Source organism: Pleurodeles waltl, chromosome 7 (genome assembly GCF_031143425.1).
Source record: "Pleurodeles waltl isolate 20211129_DDA chromosome 7, aPleWal1.hap1.20221129, whole genome shotgun sequence".
Lineage (NCBI taxonomy): Eukaryota > Metazoa > Chordata > Amphibia > Caudata > Salamandridae > Pleurodeles > Pleurodeles waltl.
The window spans coordinates 628,904,431-628,926,954 of NC_090446.1; positions in this window are offsets into that span (position 1 = coordinate 628,904,431).

The window sequence follows — 22,524 nt, forward strand, 5'->3', positions numbered from 1 at the left end:
CCAAAGCGCAACGTGGACACATTAAAAATTTTGGAAGAAAACAGAGGTGTTTTTTGCGAAGTGCCTACCTGTAGATTTTGGCCTCTAGCTCAGCCGGCACCTAGGGAAACCTACCAAACCTGTGCATTTCTGAAAACTAGAGACCTAGGGGAATCCAAGATGGGGTGACTTGCGGGGCTCGGACCAGGTTCTGTTACCCATAATCCTTTGCAAACCTCAAAATTTGGCTAAAAAAACACATGTTCCTCACATTTCTGTGGCAGAAAGTTCTGGAATCTGAGAGGAGCCACAAATTTCCTTCTACCCAGCGTTCCCCCAAGTCTCCCGATAAAAATGATACCTCACTTGCGTGGGTAGGCCTAGCGCCCGCGACAGGAAACACCCCAAAGCGCAACATGGACACATAAAAAATTTTGGAAGAAAACAGAGGTGTTTTTTGCGAAGTGCCTACCTGTAGATTTTGGCCTCTAGCTCAGCCGGCACCTAGGTAAACCTACCAAACCTGTGCATTTCTGAAAACTAGAGACCTAGGGGAATCCAAGATGGGGTGACTTGCGGGGCTCGGACCAGGTTCTGTTACCCAGAATCCTTTGCAAACCTCAAAATTTGGCTAAAAAAACACATGTTCCTCACATTTCTGTGGCAGAAAGTTCTGGAATCTGAGAGGAGCCACAAATTTCCTTCTACCCAGCGTTCCCCCAAGTCTCCCGATAAAAATGATACCTCACTTGTGTGGGTGGGCCAGGTGCCTACAACAGAATACGGCCCAAAACCTGAAGGGATAGAAGGGTTAGCACAGCAAGTTTATAAGGGCATATTCTTTTATACATCTTGAGACGTACTCTGCTTTGGGGACCCACATAAGTGAGGTGTCATTTTACTTGGGAGACTGAGGGGAAAACTGGGTGAGTAGGAATTTTGTGCTGGAGCGGTGATCCTACTAAGAAAAATCAGGAAAATATGCTTTTTTATGCAAATTTTGAGGTTTACAGAGGAGTCTGGGTAAGAAAATGTTAGGAGAGCCACGCAAGCCACACCTCCCTGGACTCCTTGGGGTGCCTAGTTTTACAAAGTTTCTGGGTTTTGTAGGTTTCCCTACATGAAGGCCGCACCCAGGACCAAAAACATAGGTGGGCCCTCCCCCCCAAACACAGGTATTTTTGGAATATATCACTTTGATGTGTGCACATACATCCGTGATGTGCCAAACACTAAAATTGTGAAAAGAAACACACTTAGGTTATGTGAAGAAGACCCCTCACCCACCAACCAAGTTGGTGGCATGCTTCATCATCGGGGTCCCACCCCAGGCACCTAGCGTGTCACAGGTGTGCTGCGACGCCTGATTACAGCGGAGCAGGTTTTGTCATTTTTTACAACACATACTGGTTGGATTTGGCACGAGGGTGAGTGATGGTTCAGTGGATCAAATTTTATTAACAAGAGATTTCACAAAAATGAAATGCACTGCTAATAAGTGAAAGGCAAAAAAGTGAACCAATGACTCACAGCTCGTGAGCTGTAAGGCCGCGACAAGGCACCAACCACTTTACAGTCCATTCACACACCTTTCATACATGACACGCACAAGACCATTCGCACCGCCAGCCACGGGCCCAGCACATTACAACACTCACATCGACAGACCGCGCCACTCAAGGGCCCATCACTTACATACGCCCACATGCCTGATACAAGAATCACACCAGCTGATGGGAGTGTTGACTGCCGTTTGGCTGGCACCGCCAGCCAAGCGCCACCCCACGCACACCGCCAGCCAAGCGCCACCCCACACACACCGCCAGCCAAGCGCCACCCCACGCACACCGCCAGCCAAGCGCCACCCCACGCACACCGCCAGCCAAGCGCCACCCCAAGCACACCGCCAGCCAAGCGCCACCCCAAGCACACCGCCAGCCAAGCGCCACCCCACGCACACCACCAGCCATGAGCCACCCCACGCACACCGCCAGCCAAGCGCCACCCCACGCACACTGCCAGCCAAGCGCCACCCCACGCACACCGCCAGCCATGCGCCACCCCACGCACACCACCAGCCAAGCGCCACCCCAAGCACACCGCCAGCCAAGCGCCACCCGAAGCACACCGCCAGCCATGCGCCACCCCACGCACACCGCCAGCCATGCGCCACCCCACGCACACCGCCAGCCAAGCGCCACCCCACGCACACCGCCAGCCAAGCGCCACCCCACGCACACCGCCAGCCAAGCGCCACCCCACGCACACCGCAATCACTTTTTTTTATTTATAAACAACAAAGAAACTACTAATTATAAAATAAGCACAAAACTACAAACACAAAAGCTCTAACTAAATACACAACAGATGCCAACCGTGAAACATATGAAAATATAAAACAGACAGCTTACGCTCACGGTATTTCCCAAAAGTTTTTCCTTGTGTGGTAACTTCTAAAACAGCTGGGCACACACAGCCCAGGCTTTGAAGGGCATTCGGGGCAGTACATCCGGCTCTCCCTCCGGATTAATCTCCGGGCACATACTCTACATTTCTTTGTGGGCATGTCTTTTTTGGGAGTGGGAGGAATGTGATCTGGAAAGTGCTGATCTTTCAATCTAGCCACATCCTCCACCACTTCTACTCTAGGAACTCTTGCCGGTTCCACCACAATAAGGCTTTCTATCACCGACTCCTGAAATTTAACAAATGTCATCCTTGACTCGGGTGAACAATCCTTGTATACAATAAAGGCATTAAAAGTTGCCAAATGAAATAAATGTAGGGCCAACTTTTTATACCACACATATGACTTACGAAGAGCAGTGTAAGGTTCTAACCTCTGATCTACTCTATCAACACCACCCATGTGCCTATTGTAGTCCAAAATGCACGCAGGTTTGCACACTTCCGCAACCTGACCCCAAACAGCCACAGGGGAAGTACTCTCATCATGGATGGTCGATAGCATGTACACATCCCTCCTGTCTGAAAATTTCAGAGCTAGCAGCTCATTATTCCGCAAGGCACTGCACTGTCCCCTCTCAAGTTTTTTACAGACAAGCTCCCTTGGATAGCCTTTACGGTTAGAACGGATTGTGCCACAAGCAACAGTGTCCACCCTAAACAACTCCTTGAACAACTGCACTCCAGTGTAGAAATTATCTACGTACAAATAGTGACCTTTGTTAAACAGCCGTCTAGCAAGTTCCCACACAATTTTTTCGCTAACTCCAAAAGTGGCCGGACAACCAGGAGGGTCAATACTGGAATCCCTACCAGTGTAGACCCGGAAATTTTACACATATCCTGTACTGCTTTCTGACAGCAGATACAATTTAATCCCATACCGTGCCCTCTTACTAGGAATGTACTGCTTAAAAACTAAACGCCCCTTGAAAAGGACCAAAGACTCGTCCACACTTATCTCTTTGCCTGGGACATAGACCTCTGAAAACCGATCCACAAAATGATCAAGGACAGGCCTAATCTTAAAAAGGCGGTCACAATCAGGGTGATCTCGTGGCAAGGCTAAAGCATTGTCTACAAAATGCAGCATACGAAGAAGAAGCAAATACCGATTACATGTCATAGTTGCAGGAAATATAGCAGTTGCCATCAAGGGACTAGTAGACCAATAAGAAGCCAGTGACGGCTTCCTGATCAACCCCATCAAAAAAGACAAACCTAAAAACCTTTTCATCTCTTCCAGATATGTGTGAACCCAATGAGTAGCTCTAAACTGAGGCTTAAGTCTGGCAGCGTTGTCCCGCAAATATTGCTCTGCATACACATTTGTCTGCTCCACAATCTCTTCCAAAAATACATCGTCCATAAATAAGTGAAAGAAATGGACAGGCAGAAAGTTTTCCGTATTAACTCTACACCCTGGGAGACCAGTAAATGCAGGTAACTGTGGCTGCTCCATGTTTGGGGTAATCCAGGTGTCAGGTCTTCCAATGGGAAACCCTGCAGCCCCAGGCTGCTGCACTCTTGGCACATCAATGTCCTCCTCTAACACAGGCCCTTCATATGCACTGAGAGTAGCTTCCTCATCAGAAGAATACTCTCGGACAGAAAACTCACTTCCAGAATCTCCTGCTTCCTCCTCTGCCTCAGATGCAGAGTCAGTGTCGTAATCATGGTCTGAAGACGACTCAAAGAGCATGCGAAAAACCTGCTGAGCGGTCACTTTGCGGCTAGCCATGATCCTAACAACAAATGGATTGCCAACAACAACTAGCACTAAAATAAGTAATAAACAAAGTGTAGCTTTATCACAAAGAGTTATGTACTACAAAAAACTATACCACTCAGTTGCCTGAAATAGCTACTCACCAAGCAACTACTCTGCACAGACAGCAATCACCAATGATATCCCACTAAAAAGAAAAAAGAAAAAAGCAATTTAGATATATGACAACACAAACATCACTGTGCTCAAATCTAAGGACAATGTCAAACACACAATACTGCATTTAGTACACCACCTACAAACATGTCAACAATACTCCTTTGGAGTAAATTGCTTTCACTTACCTAAAACATGCAACTATGCAAACCACAGGACAACTACTGCCAAAACCGCAAAGATCCACAGCAAAGGAAGCAAAAGCGTTGAACTAGAAGAAAAAGAAGAAATAAATTGTTATAATCACAAACACAAATACTTTGCCAGTTGACAAACACCCCACCACCAAGAACTTAGAAGTTGTCCCTGGTACCTAAGTGGATCCTGCCCCCCTCGGGGGTAGATGGGCGTAAAAAAATTGGCCAATCTGACCCCAAGGGGGGCAGAAATGGGCAACACCTCTGTGCCCCCTTTCAGGGGGTGACCCTTCCCAAAGGGGGCACCTCCAGCACAACACAAAACAAAAAAATCCCTGCCGTATTGGTGGTCTCTGCCCTCCTTGGGGGCAGATGGGCCTACAAAATTACGGGCAGAGATGGGCAATACAAATTTTACCCACCTTAGGGGGGCGACCGTTGCCCAAGGGGTGCCCCCAAACACACACCAAACACAATGCCTGGCACCTAGTGTGCTTCCTACCCCCCCCCAGGCCAGATCGTCCAAAAAATGGCTGGTCTGCCATCGGGGGGGGGGGGGCCGAAACAGAAAAAAAAAAGCTCCCCAGGGGAGCGACCCTTGCCCAAGGAGTTGCCCCCAAAATAAACAATAAAAACAAAATCCCTGGTGTCTAGTGGTTTTCACCCCCCCCCCCGGGGGCAGATCAGCCCAAAAATCGGCAGATCTACCCCAACGGGGGGGCAAAATACAAATAAAAATTGCCCCTGGGGGGGCGACCCTTGCCCAAGGGGTCGCCCCCAAAAACACACATAAACAAACATATCCCTGGTGTCTAGTGGTTTTCGCCCCCCCCCCCGGGGGCAGATCCGCTGAAAAATCGGCGGATCTGGCCCCAGGGGGGGGCGAAATACAAATAAAAATTGCCCCCGGGGGTGGGCGACCCTTGCCCAAGGGGTTGCCCCCAAAAACACACATAAACAAACATATCCGTGGTGTCTAGTGGTTTTCGCCCGCCCCGGGGGCAGATCCACCAAAAAATCAGCAGATCTGCCCCCAGGGGGGGGGCGAAATACAAATAAAAATTGCCCCCGGGGGGGGCGACCCTTGCCCAAGGGGTCGCCCCCAAAAACACACATAAACAAACATATCCCTGGTGTCTAGTGGTTTTCGCCCCCCCCTGGGGGCAGATCCGCCAAAAAAACGGCGGATCTGCCCCCAGGGGGGGGCGAAATACAAATAAAAATTGCCCCCGGGGGGGCGACCCTTGCCCAAGGGGTCGCCCCCAAAAACAAACATAAACAAACATATCCCTGGTGTCTAGTGGTTTTCGCCCCCCCTGGGGGCAGATCCGCCGAAAAAACGGCGGATCTGCCCCCGGGGGGGGGCGAAATACAAATAAAAATTGCCCCCGGGGGGGGCGACCCTTGCCCAAGGGGTCGCCCCCAAATTTACCCAAAAAGAAAATCCCTGTTGGCTAGTGGAGATTCCGTGGAGCAGGAATCTTGTGAAAACAGACACAGGGGGAAAGGAAAAACCCTTTCCTTTCCCACCGTGTCTGTTTTCTCAACCCCCCGCCCCCCAAAAATGGAGAGGACTCACCTAACAGGTCCTCCTCCGAAGACGCGCTGGAAGCAAATGGCTTCCAGCGCGCCCGGCAACAATAGATGACGTCAGCGCGCTGTGCGCGCACTGACGTCATCGGATTGCCGTGGGGGGGGCAGGGGAGGGGGGTGCACGGGGGCGCGCTAGCGCGCCCCCAAGTTCCCCTGTGCCTAGGACGAGATGATCTCGTCCAAGGCACAGGGGAACTGTAGCCTTGGACAAGATCATCTCGTCCAAGGCACAGAAGGAGTTAAAATAGTGGGAGGGACCATTGTAAGTTTCGGATTCAGGGTTCTACCAAAGATATTCCCAGAGAGGGTGAGTAACAGGGGATAGTGGTCGCTCTCACACCTGTAGTCTACCCTCATATCTCTCAATAATGGCCAAAGTCGCACATCTACTAGGAAGTAATCAATAACACTAGTCTGAGAGCTTCGTTGGAATGTAGGTGCAAGGATTAGATCAGAGGGAGTACGGCCATTACAAGCCCTGAGGCCAAACTTTAAACATAGTGAGGCTAGCTGGACTGCAACTCGAGAATGTGGGTAGGAGATGTCACCATTCAATTGTGCAATCCCCCATAGTTCATCCCCCTCCGCGGTTAGATCGCTAAAAAGCACAGAGGGTTCGAAAGTGCAATTTACATCCCCAGCAATAATTAAGTAAGAATTAGTTTGTATGGTATCTAAAAAGTCAGAAAGTAAAGTTAAAATGCGTGATTCTGATCCGCGTGAAACAGATCGGGCGTATACATTAATAAGAATTACATTAAAATTCTGTTGGAAGGAAATTTGTAAACCCATCAGATCAGGACAATCAAATTTTAAAACCTTATAATCACATTGAAGTTTTGTGTTCAAAAGAATTACAAGTCCCCCTTTAGCTCGACCTGATACTTTCTCCGATGGCTGCGCAGGGATTTTGAAGGAAAGGAACCCATCTATGCTGGTTTGACCCTCGACCCAGGTTTCTTGGAAGAGACACACATCTTGGGACTTTATATAAGTGACCCAGTCTGTATCGTCCAGTTTCCTCGCAAGGCCAGCTAAGTTCCAGGTCATTATGGACAAACCAATAGTGTCAGTTTCAATACCATAGGTTGTGTGAGAAGGATCCTGTTTGGTCGTCTCATTGATAGTGATCTTATCAGAACTATTTGTTTGAGATTCCTCTAGATTGTCCCCAATAGGAGCTTTCTGGGTAGGAGACAGTCACACAGAACCATAGTGCATGAATTCACCTTGCTCCCTGGGATCCCTTCTGTTGATATCGGCAATAAGACCAGACTCAGGGGCCTGAGACAACACAGTAATTACAGTAAGACTATAGGGGTCATTACGACCCCGGTGTTTGGCGATAATGTGGCGGTAAGTACCGCCAACAGGCTAGCGTTTCTTACCGCTACATTATAACATTGGTGGGTTGTCTGATGCCAACCCGCCAATGTACCACTCTGACCGCCACAACGGTAACAGCCGCCAGGCTGGAGATATCCATCTCCAGCTCGGTGGACGCCATTGTGCCGCCTGCAGGATTATGACCCCGTCTATCGCTATGGTTTTCATGGCATTCGTAACGCCACGAAAACCATGGTGGTAGGCCATATCAGTGACAGGGAATTCCTTCCCTGTCACTGATAGGGGTCCCTCCGTACCTCTCCAGATACCCCCTACCTCTCCATCCCCCAATACCCCTACATCCACTCCCCCTTCACACACATGCGTATACACACACTCATTCACACATACATACACACATGCAAACATTCAATCGTAGACACATTTGCACACAGTTCCAAACATACACGTAGACACTCATTCACATTTCACAACTTACACGCACTCACACGTCCGTACATGCACACATGCATTCAACACTCAAAACACACCTGCATTCACGCACACACATACATTCACGCACCCCCACACACAACAACCCCCCTCCCCTGTCGGAGGCCTGACTTACCTGGATCCGGGGGGGACCTCCGGCAGGAGATGGGACGGGGCGCTGCTACCACCAGCAGTGCCCACTAGCAGAACACTGCCAGGCCATATCATGTGTCAAGATATAGCTGCCGGCGGTCTACTGGCGTGGTGCTGCTGGTGGTAGCAGCGCAACCTTACCGCCATCCACCAGTATGGCCACAGCCGGATTTGCACCATTCTTGTGGCACAAATAGGGCTGTGGTCATAATTTGGTGGACAGCTGGTAGCCACGGCGACGGTCTTTTGGTGGTTTTTTTTTCCTCCGTTCTTGAAATGACGCCCTATGTGCCTTAATTACAAATTATAGGGTCACAAGCCATGCAGGGTGGCATCATGCAGTTTGCAAAATATGTTCCTGCTGTGTGTGCCACATGACCCTCACCAAAAATGATGTTCTTTTGGGACTGAGGGACTTGTGAATAAGGCCCTAGGTGTAGCAGACAGATGGGAATGCATTTGAAGTGCCTACTCATGTTGTGTGTTGCCTTGGTGGATAGATCAACATTACTATCCCTTTTCATCTTCACAGATATGGCAATATGTGTTGGACCAGAGTAAAGTCTGCACAGCAGTCATACGACATACCAATACCCAAACCATCTTCGGCTAGTGCTGGCCATGAGATTCTCCAAAATGTACCTCAAACAGATCATACTTTGAAAATCATTAGCCATTGATATCCCAACATCACTGTGAAGATGAGATGCAGGGCATGCACGCACACACACATCAAATGGTTGTGCTGAATGCTGGTGTGCAGCAAGGTGAAATGAATATCTTACACGTATGTTCAGGCAATAGGCTGTATAGTGGGACACATGCAGTTAAATTGGGATTATATAAACAATCACAGCTCAGCCTACCATGTACTTACAGGAGTTCATGTAGGAGTTGTTTCATACATCTCTGCGTGATGTGAGTGGGTTATCCTCGGCCCATTCTTACATATAAACCTGGCACATGTAACTTCTATGTAGCTATGTGTCCTTGCTGTATCAAGCACCCAATGTTGTGACACTGTGGGCCTGATTATGACCTTGGCAGAGAGGATTACTTTGTCCCAAATGTGACAGATATCCCGCCCACTGTATTACAAGTTCCATTATATCCAATGGAACTTGTAACATGGCGAAAGAGATATCCATCACTTTGGGGATAGAGTAATCTGCTCCGCCAAGGTCGTAATCTGGCCCTATATATGCAATTTGCAGATCTTTCTCATTTTACTTAGGCCAATGCCAATGGAATAAAGGACATTGCATCATGCAGACGGGACACTGATGATCATTACAACATGAAGTGTATACCTTACCATCGTCACAAAACAGCATTGTTCCTAAGCATACTCAATGCTGACATGGTCATGCTTAGATGTTCCAAGACATTGCATTGATATTACGCAAAATTTGATTAGCGCTCAGCGAAGTACGGCATCTCGGCACCAGGGGGTGGGGCCAAGTCCCACTTCAAAACTGATCAGCGCGCCCGCTTCGCGGGTCGCGCTCAGCGAAGGACTGCATCTCGGCACACGAAGGACTGCATCTCGGCACCAGGGGTCGGGGCCAAGTCCCCCTTTAAAACTGAAGGAAGGGTGGGTCCGTCCTTCGCCCGTCAGCGCCCGGAAGAGGCCGGGCTGGGCCACATCTCTTAATTTTTTTTTTTCATGTTGCGCCTGTCATCGGCGCTGAGTGGGTCTTTTTCTACTATCTACTATGGGAAAGCGTAAGGTCCGCTCCAGCCCAGAGCCAGCTTCAGCTAAGTCTAAAACCGTTAAATCCAATAGAGTAACGCAAATCCACACTCATTGTGTTTCTAGAGAAATTGACAACTTAATTTAGGAAGTGGAATCTATCCTTAAGGAAAAAGAGGGCAATGCCCGTAAGAGACTGAAACCAGGATCTTTACTCCCGTTTTTAACAACAGGCCCAAACCACTCTATTGATGCTCAGCCTTCGAAAACAGCTCAAGACTCTGTCCCTCCCAGTTCGACTTGTCTGGCCAACTCCTCGTATTCACCTGGTTCTGGTTCCAATGTGGATGTAACTTCTTTGAACCCCATCCTCAATGGAATTCCCTGTGCAAATCGGTTTTCTGTCCTGGACCAACCAGAACTGGCAGGTGCCAAACAGTTTTTGCCTCCTGTCCTTTCTAACCCCAATTGCGATCCTCCCAGCGAAGATATTTTAACAATGGTTTCTAGTTTAAAACGCAAAGTTGGGGAGCTGAAGGGCCTACTGTTTGAGGTCCTCAAACTCCTCAAAAAATCAGATATAACCCCTCGGTGCACTTCGATCCCAGTGTCAGTACAAGCCCCTCCCCCTTCGGTTCCTGACGCCCTGCCAGTGGATTTTGCACCGTTACGGGAAGTTGATAAGGGCCCCAGTCACAGACCTCATCATGGAAATCATCCGCCCCCATTTCCAACGAATTCCTCAGCCTCTTCTCCTAACTTTGATCAATCTGTGGCCTATTCTACTTACGCGTCCAATCAAATTTGCATTGACATGTGTAATGTCCCCCAACTTACACCTCATATGAGGGAAGACACTTCTTCTCTCATTAATAAGGTGTCGTATTGGATTCGCCACACTAGGGGTTGTGGCTCCATCATCCACGCTGATATTGTTTTTGCCACACGTGTGCGAGGCTGTCCAGGTGGGCGGGATACCATTAAACTCAACCTTGCCAGCCCCGCGTTAGTTAAGGGGCTTTTGCAGATGGAAGCTCGCAACCTGCTAAGAACGGATTCTGATATATTTTTTAGGGAAAGCTTGCCTGCTATGGGTCAAAAGATCTTGTCCTCTTGTCCACCTAGGGTTAAGACAATTCCTCGCAATGTTCCTGTTTCACTTGCCCCCCCCCCCCGGCTTGTTGTCTTTCCCCGGTGATGGAGCTGCCAAGGTTTGCAACATCAAAGATACCTACATTCGAGACCCCATTTTTCTAGGGGACACATCAGATGTGGATTGACTACGCCATCCTAATTCCTGCCAACACAGCTCTTCATGCCCCCAGGCAGCGTCACTTTTAAGATCTGCACTTGGCATGGGTGTTGATACTAAAGGGGCTTTATCTTGCATCCGTAATGCGACTTCCACTCTAGCTCCAGATGCTGACTTTTGCATGCCTGTTTGTAGCACTTTACCAGGGAAATAACTATCTTGGAATGTGGCTGGCATTAAGAGTAAATTATCTGATCCAGAGTGGGGGGCTTATGTTGAGTCCTTTTCTATATGTATGTTTCAGGAAACTTGGTCTACGGATTGTGTGTACAGGCAAGGCTATTGCTGTTTTACCAAAAAGGCGATCCAGTCCCCTAGGGGAAGGGCGACTGGGGGACTATGTACCTTGGTTAAGCTGACTGAGGTGGGCAGGGTAAAGGAAATTGCTGTCGATTCTTGTGACATTCTAGCAATAGCAATATCTCCAAACTTAGGCACTCCTGTATTATGCATTAATATTTATAACAGACCAGGTCCCTCTAATTATCAGTCTGACACTATTAATCTGCTGTATAATCTTTTATCTGAACTTCATTTTAAATATCATGTTATTATCGCAGGTGATCTTAATGTTCAAATTGAATTCGACTCAGCCTTTGCTGAGTGTATCCAGGCTGAAGATGAAGTATGGAATGTTCCCCCACTTTTAACCCAATCAGCATCATGTACTCCTTCCCTCAGGGTGTCGCAGATAATAGATTTAGTAGTAACATATGGCCTTCGCTTCGGAAATGGTCGATTTCCAAATGACAATCCACTTTTTTCAGAGGCTCCTATAGTAGTGTTCTCGATTACATCATTTTTGATCTTCGAGTCTGGCATTTTATAATTAATGTAGAGGTGGGTTTGCGGTGTACTAGTGACCATGCCCCTTTACAAATTGTATACAATGCAACTCTTTTCAAAGGACACGCTTTGCCTCATGTCCCGGATGCTTCCAAAGATTTGCTGGCATTATCCAGCAATAGGCGCGTGTTGAGTTGGCCTTCGTTTTTGAAATCCAATCTGCTTAATGATAAGCTTCGCGCCTTAGTTTCCTGTCACCAGCTCTTTGATGATTTTACTGTATTAAGGCCCTCATTCCAAGTTTGGCGGGCGGCGGTCACCGCCCGCCAAACGGGAACCGCCAATTGGCCGCTCCGCGGTCAGAAGACCGCGGAGGCCACTCAGACTTTCCCGCTGGGCCGGTGGGCGCCCGCCAAGGGAGCGCCCGCCGGCCCAGCGGGAAAGGCCCTGCAACACAGAAGCCGGCTCCGAATTCACGCAGAGATCCCTCCCTTTCATTTCTTCCTGAATGCCACATTGATGCAGAAACTTGGCTCTCCCATTTTGGGGAACTGTATGGGTCCTGCCCGGGTTCGGACAATACATCTACTGATTCCTTATTGTGTCTTCCTGCTGTGCCGCCCTTTACTCTAAAAGAAACAGAGCTGGCAATTTGTGCCCAAAGAACAGGGAAGGCTCCTGGCTCAGACGGTATTCCTTCGGATTTGTATAAATCAAACTTATCCGCATGGACTCGGTACATCAATAGGATATTGAATATTGTTTTGACAACACAATCCTATCCGGACTCGTGGAAGGTGGCAATTATTGTCCCCATCCACAAAAAAGGAGATAAGAGCTCCCCAGGAAATTATAGACCCATCAGTCTATTGGACAACTTGCAAAAAATATTTTCTTTCCAGCTGCTATCCAGATAAAAAAACTGGATAACGAAAAATCAGGTCTTAAGTCATCTTCAGGCAGGATTTAGGGACAAGGTCAGCACCATCGATCAGGTCTTCCGATTCACTACCATCAAGTGGAAGATCGTAGATGCAGATAAAGGCCATCTATTTGTGGCCTTGTTGATTTGAAATCTGCATTGGACCTTGTCCTGCGCACCAAGCTCTGGGAGGTCCTGAGCAATACTGGAGTCACGGGTTCTATGATCAACATTATTAAAGATCTTTATTCTGATAACTATGCCAAAGTTCGCTGGGGTCCGGCTGGCGATCTGACCCCAGTTTTTTCAACAGTTAGGGGTGTGAGGCAGGGGTGCGTTCTCGCGCCTACTCTATTCCTACTGTTCATTAACGCATGTATTCCATACCTCCCAGATTGCCATGGCGATGCCCCAAGCTTGAGTGGGTATAAGTTCCCTTGTCTTCTGTTTGCGGATGACACCTTGTTACTCTCACGAACTGCCATGGGCCTTTCTAGATTGCTTTCTCAATTTACGGAGTTTTGCAAGGACCATGGGTTGGAAATCAACTCAGACAAAACAAAATACATGGTCTTTGGGGACAATAGGTGTAAAATGAAGAGGCCGGTTTACTTAGAAGGTGCTCCCCTGGAAAGAGTGGGCATCTTCGACTATTTAGGTATTAAATTGGAAGACTCACACCTTTGGCATGCCCACCGCCAGAAATCTCTATTGTGCCTGAAGCAAAGGGCGGGTGGCATCGTAAGATTTGCTTCTAGATCTCCCAAGTTCGCAATATCTCCCGCCCTTGAAATATACAAATCTCAAGCCGGGGGGGGGGGCCCTATATGGTGCTGAACTTTGGAGCCATTACAATCTGGCGAATCCGGCAAGGGCAGAAAACCAATTCTTGAAAATGTTGCTGAAAGTTCCCTCTAGTACTCCATCTCTGCCCATCCGAATGGATCTAAACCTTTTTTTCTATCTTTCAGATTGCCTCTTTAAGGCCCTTGTTATTTTGGATCCGGCTTTGGTCAACAGATGCCCTTTTTCCATTTCGCTGCGGGCTTCTTGAATTGGTGGGCCATAATACTATCATCAAAACCAAATGGTGTGCTTATGTCAAACAGTCCTTAACTCACCTTGGCTTAGGGTCCTATTGGTTGGATCCATCCTCCATTCCCAAAAATGCTGTGCAGTTACTGAAGGATGCTTTTTGGCATAATGTCCAGATCGTGCAATTTACTAAGATTGTCCCGTAGTCTATGTCTGATAGTTACTTATCAATCAAATGCCATTATGAATTTGAGCCCTTAATGGATGTACCAATATCTCCATTTGCACGAGCTCTCTTTATCAGATTTAGAATAGGGTCTCTCCCTTTGTGCTCTTTAACGCACAAATGGTCTAGTTCCACCAATAGACCCAAGCTCTGTCCGATGGGTTGTAAAAGTGAAGAGTCTGTCTCACATGTTCTTTTCCATTGCCATGCATACCATAAACAAAGAGCTCTTTGGATTATTCCACTTTGTAAATACATAGGTGCTAGGTCCTATCTTCACGCTGAGAGAATTTTAAAATTTGACTCATCTGTCCGGATAGTTTTACCAGTGGCAAAATGTTTCCCTTTGTATGACATGTTTTCTTTATGATTTAACAGAGAACATGACCCTGGAGCAGAAAAAGCAGCACCAGATCCGTGAAGATAGGTAGAGGCTCATCCCGAAGGTCCACAAGGCAAAATGGCCAAAACCTTTGAGAAGGTGTAAGCATCCGGGACCGTGGGAGCATTCCCACAGGGGGCAATATCTCTGGACAGGCCTACCACCAGCAAGGTTCAGGGAGCAGACAAGTGTGGGTCTGCCAGAGCAGGACCATCCAACTCCACTGGCCGTCACACACAGCAACATGTATCCCAAGCTCCAATGCCAGGAGTCACAGCAGACTTTGAATAAGACATGCGTCAAGAAATCTCTGACCTCAAATTTTGTGTTGCAGGCCTGGAGCATAAAATGGACAACATGCTCATCCTGCTATGGGAGATCAAGCAGGTAGTCCAGAGACGCTAAGAGGGACTCTTGCTTCTCTTCCACTTGTACATATTTTTATTGTAAGTTTTTTATATAGCTTAGTTTAGGTTAGTTAGTGTCGTATAGGATAGGTTGAGTAGGTTGTAGATATTAGTAGGGGTGGGTACATTTTTAGGGGTTTAGTTTTATTAGGATTTTTAGTGGGTGGGAGATAGAGTATCCACAGACCACTGCCTATTCTTAAAAACTGAAAAAAAAACTTTTCATTTTTCTTTTTTAAACGCATCCCGTTTTCCTTTAAGGAAAATGGGCCGCATTTAAAAAAAAGATTGCTTTATTTGAAAGCAACCACAGACATGGTGGTCTGCTGATCTCAGTAGGCTACCAACCCTGTGATTACAGCCATTCACTATGGGTCGCAAATTGTGATCTACCTCGTGAATATTAATGAGGTAGGTCCATTTGCGAGCTATTGGGAATGGCTAAATTAAACTCCTGGACTTTCATACATTCAAATAGTGATAACGTAATTGCGATTCACAGAAAATTGCAATTAGGTAATCGCTTTTTGGAAAATGATACATCTGGCCCTTGGTGATTTCTCTATAGACACGTGCCTGTCAGGTTGGCCATGTAATCACACACGTTATCTACAAACATCATTGAGCAGTGTATGTGACAATCTGGATGTGAATGGATACACAGCCCAACACAGGTATTCACATAGAGTTGATCTGTGTAGGTAAGTCATGGGACATGCATTGGTGGGATGTTATTGTTCTTGCACTCACCATAATCCAAAGATTTTTAACTCACACTCTGATGCCTGCCTCTTACACACTCACACTCACATCATTTGCCTATCACAGCAATGTTGTTTGGTTGCCATTATCCATGCTTAGACCAGCCACCTGTGGTGTGAGTTACATCAGCTTTAACAATGACTGCATGATACCTGTTGCACTTCATGCTTAAGAGCCTCAGTAACTGCTTGCTAGTCAACATACATATCATGTTCAGCAAATACGTATCACTCTGTCTGTGAGCTTTTTCTGTGGCTCCAATACACAAAAGTTCCTTTGGCATGTAGTCAGTGCATTTGCTTAATATAATGTAACATGCTCAAATTAGTCATGCCTCAGACACACATACAACACAAAGATTGTCGTTAGTGCTTTTATTTTTATCTGCAAAATTATATGATGTTCAGAGGTACAATTACAAATAAGACAACAACCACAGCAGATGTTTCAAGCCAGTGGATATCATGAGCTTGTCCATGGGAGGAACATGTCATGGTACATGTGTAGGAGAGGAGAGCTCAAGTGAGGAGGGGGACCACATTGCCATTAGAGTAGATTGGCCACAATAACAGGCCACAAATGTGTAAGGTCAACAGAGGGAGAGTGGAATTGAGGGCAGTGCCAGTTGATTTTACACTGGTATGTTCTTTAGCACAGGGAAAAGGTTAAAAGTGGGTATGTGCCATAGAGTCCACATCTTCTTCCTCTGATGTATGCAGTGTCTCCCATGAGGGGGCTGTTGTAATTGTCAGAGTAGACATGTAAGGCAGCACAGCAATAAGGAGGATCTGCTGGCTTTGCAACACAGCAGCAATGTCACAGTGGAAGGCACCCATGGTAGCAGTAATGGAGTCCTGCTTCCCCTCCATGGACTCCAAGATGTTTCAGATTGCCTCCAGCTGGTTGGAAACCTGGCTGGTGCCACTTTGGCATGGCATTTGCTCATTTGTCTCACGATATCAGCAATGTGAGCCAGGGACTGCTGGAGGCCATGAAGTGGAGAGCAGGTGCTTCATATAGCGGCATAGTTGTCCTTATTTGGACCGAGGCACCTGGGACTGCCTTTAGAGTGACCGCCATGGTATCTATCCCCACCCGCACCTGATCTGCCACCTCCCACAGGACTTCTACTGCAGTCTGTTGCTATATTAGTTGTGGGTCCTGGGAGTCCAGGGCTAAGGGTGGGCTGTCAGGTGCTGTCTATTGAATGTTGGAAAGATCATCTGGAGACCCCACAACATTGTCAAGCCTCTACACAACTCGAGATGGTGTCTGCTTGGCGCCCAGGACTTGCTGAAGGGTGTCTGGATGTATGGTTTGCAGCTCGATATCCACATCTACGGTAAAGTCCAGACAGTCAGCTGACCAGGCGGTATGAGTTAATTCTCTGCAATGAGATAGAGAAATGTTGATGGTGATCTCTGCTCGATGTTAACATGTGTAATCAGGGTGAGATTCAAAGTTTCAGATGTAGCACTTTCAGTTCAAGAGTGATGTGTAGTACACCTGTTAGGCGTGGATATTGCTGCAAAATCTCACAGTATTCCCATTACAGATGACAGGATCTCTGCATAGTTCTCAAAAGCAGCGTGCCTGCTCGGAAGGGATGCACCCTGATATTCCTCCCCATTTCATCATGATCAGAGTTGTTTATCTGCAGAGTGCCATACGTCATGTGATTCAGGCCCACCCCATAATATGTGTACATTCCTCCACTGATTAGCCACTTTTGGGCCTGGTACACAGGTTAGTGCCACACAGTGATGCTACCCAGATCATAGTTTCAGTCTCACATGGCTATGACACATGAATTATGCGTGACCATATCCAGTGATGCTACATGTTGCTTTGTTATTGAAAGCTATAGGTCAGGCATCACCCCACATGGTAGTATTGCTGTAAATTGTGGAAAGTACCTAAATATGATTCCCACATTACTAGGCCCACCCCCTTCAGCCTGGGTGCTTCCATGACTTCTGTGATATCTGATGTTGAAGCAGTTATTAGTATCCCTTGTCGGGTCCCTGTTTGACATCCTGCAAATTATACATGTGGCACCTTGAGACAGTGTTGCATCATACTCCCTCCTAGCACGTGCTACATCTTCCCCCAGTCCACTTATTATGTAGGTTGTAGTCCCCCAAAGCGCTGTTGTCTGCCATCCCTCCCCAGGTGTGACACAAATGTTGCAGAGTCAGACCCAGCAGTGCATACATTGCAGGACACATGTCCATTCTTACCTCCCCTGTATGCACAGTCTCCCCATCCACACTGAATGGCAGTTTTACATGCACAGTCAGCACCTACAATGCACAGCAGTAGCAGTGGCCCACCAGGCTCACACATTGTCATTAGTTTGTACATGCATGCTCCTGTGGTATTCATCTCTTGCATTACCCCCACATCCAGTCCGATTTATTAGTTCAGGGGAGTTCATGTGGTACCTTCCATGGCAACTGACACCTGTGTGCACTCACCATGCATGCCAGGTCAGCTGGGTGCAATATAGTTTCATGCAAGGTACTATAGACGTGTCTCCTGCCACGCACCTATGTGTAGATAGTTCCCATAGCCCACACCTGACCCCCCTCTCAGATGAGTTGTTTCTCCTGTGACAGAGCCATTCCAGTCAGAAGATTTACATTCTAGATTAGTGTGCATGGGCCCAAGTGAGATCAAGCGGCTACATTGAACAAGTGGCCTGCATTGTCACCGTCAGGTTGTGCAGGGTAGCAGTGTGCATGCTTGATGAATTGTTCCAGTTCACGTTTTTTGCTGTGTATTCTGGGAGTTCTCGTTGAGGTGAGTACTGTTGTACATTGCACTGCAAGTGCCATAAGACAAAGAAAGGCAAACGTGAACTGATGCTGCACTTCACATATTGCAGGGAGTAAGGTGACAGATCTGGAATGGACTGTCAAATTGTGAGTGGTCAGTGGGCATTACATTTCCTGGATGTTTAACCATAGATGGACCAGCATACTACCCTTTGGCCTGCAGACAGTGCATTGTATTGCTGGGACATAGCTGCCTGCACCTTACAACATTATCTAGTTGCCACATTGCCCCTTGGGGAGACTTACCCTGTGGTTCTTGTTGTTCATCATAGGGCCGCACTGTCTTGTTGTGAGAGAAGGGCCTCTTTTTGCATGGTTAGCCCCCCCCACTCTTTGCCTGATGTTGATGTGTCCTAGAAGTTGTAGTGCCCAGGGCCCCTGCTAACCAGGATCCATGGGCCAGAGCTCTTTCCCTAATTCTGTTGTGATGCTTGGCACAATTGAATGCACTCTAAATTATCACTATAAGTCCCTAGTAAATGGGTACACCAGTACCTAGGGCCAGGGATATTAGGGGTAGGCTCCTGAGTGCAGCACCACTGATTATGTAACCCTCTAGGGCCCTGTACCCAGATGAATCCAGCACTGCCATTGCAGGCTGAGTGTTCTGGGTGAAACCTAAAGAGACAAATTCGACGTGGCACACTCCCTGTGTGCCCTGTCTACCATACACTGCATATGTTGTGGGTAGGTCACCCCCTCTGGCAGGCCTTTCAGCCCTGAAGCAGGGTGCACCATACTATGTGTGAGGGCATAGTTGCACGAGCAATATGTCCCCACTGTGTCCTTGCCAAACCTGGGACATAGTGAGTGGACAGAGCAGCCATTTTAAGTACATGTCCTGGACACTGGTCAAGCACGTGTTACCCAGCTTCATGAAGGCTACTCTGCAGCTTGGGTTGTTTGGTATCAAACAACTCAGGAAGATGAATACAAACTGGTGCCAGTATTGTATTTATCCCTAAATGTACCCAGGGGTCACCTTAGAGGTGCCTCCTGCAAAAGCTAACCAAACTGGCATGGTTGCTGACTAGTTTTGCCCAGCATGCCACCTCCAGACAGCCAATACACAAAGCTTGGGGGAGAGCCCTGTCTCTCCGGTTTGTGAAACAATGCCCATCCTGGGTGGAGAGCTAACACCCCCTCCCTCAGGAATGTGCCTTCCCCTTGCAGTGAGCCCCAAAGAGCTACTGCCCTTGAAACTCGAGCCCCCAGGCTTGCTGCTTGCAACAGATGGCTTCCCCTTTTGTTTTCCCCCACGTTTTGTGGGAGCAAAGGCGGGAAACCACACAAAGGGTTGGAGGAGGGGTCTCACTGAGCATGCACAGCCCCAAGGGGCTTGCAGGTGAAGTGGACCCTCCATCTCATTTTCCTCCATGTTGGATGGCAGGGAAATAGCCAATGAGGTTTAGGGAAGTGACCCTTCCCACAGGAAGTAGTCACTGTAGTAGCTGTAGCCACCCAAGGGCAAGTGTCCCATTGGACACTACCATGTTCCCCCTAAAACACCCACTAAATTCACTATTTAGTGGGTTCTCCTAGACCAAGAAATCAGATTCATCAGGAAGAAAAGAAGACAGCACCGAAGAACCCAACAGGATGAGAATGGAGGACCTGCTGCACCAGGAGAGGCTCCAAGACCCCCCCTGCTTGCTGCACCAGAGTTCTGACAATCTCCGCTGCGGAGGAGATGACCACTGGACTGACCTCAAAAGACCCAGAGGACCTTGATCTCAAAAATAGCACAAGATCTCCCTGCATTGCGAAACCTGCTGTGTGCCAGGGGTGCCTAATCCCTTGCGACCCCAACAGCCCAAGGGGAGCCAAAGGCAAACCAGCTCCTTTTCCAGGTAGCCCCTCCAAGTGGCCCTGTGCCAAGAGACTTTCTAGCACTGCTCCCACCGGAACCGAGAGCTACCCGAAACTCTCCAGCTGGCACGGTGTGCCCACCAACCTCATCGACCATCCTGCAAAAGAAGAGACTGGTAACTCACCTGTGTGATTTTATATGCATTTTTATAAGTGGCTTTCCATTGATTCCTATGGTGCGTAATTACGCACAGAAAGACTAACTTTCTTAAAACTTAGAAAATTCCTAACTCAAAAAGTACTTAACGTATCTCAACGATCTTGGTCTTAGAAATTAAATCAAAATTTGAAGTATTTTTTATAAATTTTGGTTTCGAGTTATTCATTGGGTGTGTGTTGTGCATGATTGACATTGTGAGTACAACAAATGCTTAGTACACTTCCTGGATTAGCCTAACTGCTGGACCAACCACCTTAAAAATTGGATGGTCTAATTTGTACCTCTGGAGACCAACCTGGGGTTGCCTGGACCCCCTGCACTGTGTGCCTAGTTATGCACACTACCTAGATGGCCAACCTCCTACGTATGGTGTTTCAGCGGTGGGATCAAGACTTTGCATTTGCTGATATCACTTTGTCAATTGTGTGAACACACAAATAACTCTCTAAATTGTCTTTATATAATTATTCTTGATTTTCTAATTGACTAACAATTTTTTTCACAAATTTTTAAAATAGTTGTTAGGGCCCTGGTTAGGTCCCTACAACTCTAGAGACAGTTTAAGTCCTTACTCTAGTTGGTTATCCAAAAAGGGGAATTCTAACTTTCAAAAAGGTCCCCGCTTTAATGAGATAAAAATGTCTGATGCAGAGTCTGGAACCCAGGAGCTCAACCTGGAGCCTTATGAGGCATATAGTTATGACCAGTTAATGAAACTCTACAGACTGTACAAAATTCAAGCTGGAAAGAGCCCCAATACAGAGAAGCGTAGGTTTCTGGTGGCCCAGCATCCCCTAGCTGAAAAGGATGATGATACATCTGAGATGAATGAATATCCAGAGGATGATGGGGATGAGGGTGGCTCCTCTTCCCTCAGAAGCTCTAGAGCACCCACAGACACAGACATGGATTGTGCCAGAACAACTACCTTTATAAAAAAAAAAAAAAATGCTTAGCACATTAACTGGATTAGCCTAACTCCTCGACCAGCTACCTCAAAAATTGGAGCATTTGGTGATCTAATTTTTACCTCTGGAAACTAACATGTGGTTGCCTTGACTTCCTGCACAGTGTGCCTAGTTATGCACACTACATAGAGGGCCAGCCTCCAATACCTGTTCTAGGACTCCTGTCGCCAACTCCTCAGGGATGATGGCTGCCACCATCTCCTCCAACTCATCAAGGTGCTCCTGGGGCACTGGGCTTCCACCTCTGGTCTGTGATACTGCCTTGTGGTTGTTGACCAGTTTCTCCTTTGTCCTTAACTTACAGTCATGCTAGTGCTTCTTACATTTGATCACTGTCCTCTCGACTTCTGCCACAATGTTGACCTTATTCACAATGGACTGCCGTATGGCCTCTTTCCTCCCTAATGGCAATTTTGAGCTGACAAATAGCTGATGTTGATGCTCCCACACCTCGGTGGTCAGGATGTTATTCTCCTCGTCAGTAAACTTGCACTTCCTCTTTTCCTTCTCCCAAGAGTCTGTCTGGACATCCCGGCTGGTACTCGGGTTGCTGGTGTTGTCCTGGTGTCTCTGGATTCCCCTGTCCTCCATAGCTGCTTCTGGAGTGTGGTCTGTGTTTTTTTTCTAAATGTGGTGCTTTTTAAACTGTTTTTTTGATGCTTCGTGGCTCAAAAGTGATGCTAGGAAGGCTTGCGTGTTATTATATGCCACAATTAGGCCTAGAGTCACTTTTGCATCAGTAGCGTCATTTTTTCTTCCGACGCGGCGCACAAGCTAGCATCATGGTTTTTTTTATGCAGCCAGGATCCTAATGCCATTGTGTGCCTTTTTGTAAATATGGCTCAAGCATATTAGAATCTGTTGTACTGTAGGAGGCTGGACTGGCTTGTAGTGAGTACCAAGGGGTACTTGCACCTTGCACCAGGCCCAGTTATCCCTTATTAGTGTATAGGGTGTCTAGCAGCTTAGGCTGATAGATAATGGTAGCTTAGCAGAGCAGCTTAGGCTGAACTAGGAGACGTGTGAAGCTACTACAGTACCACTTAGTGTCATATGCACAATATCATAAGAAAA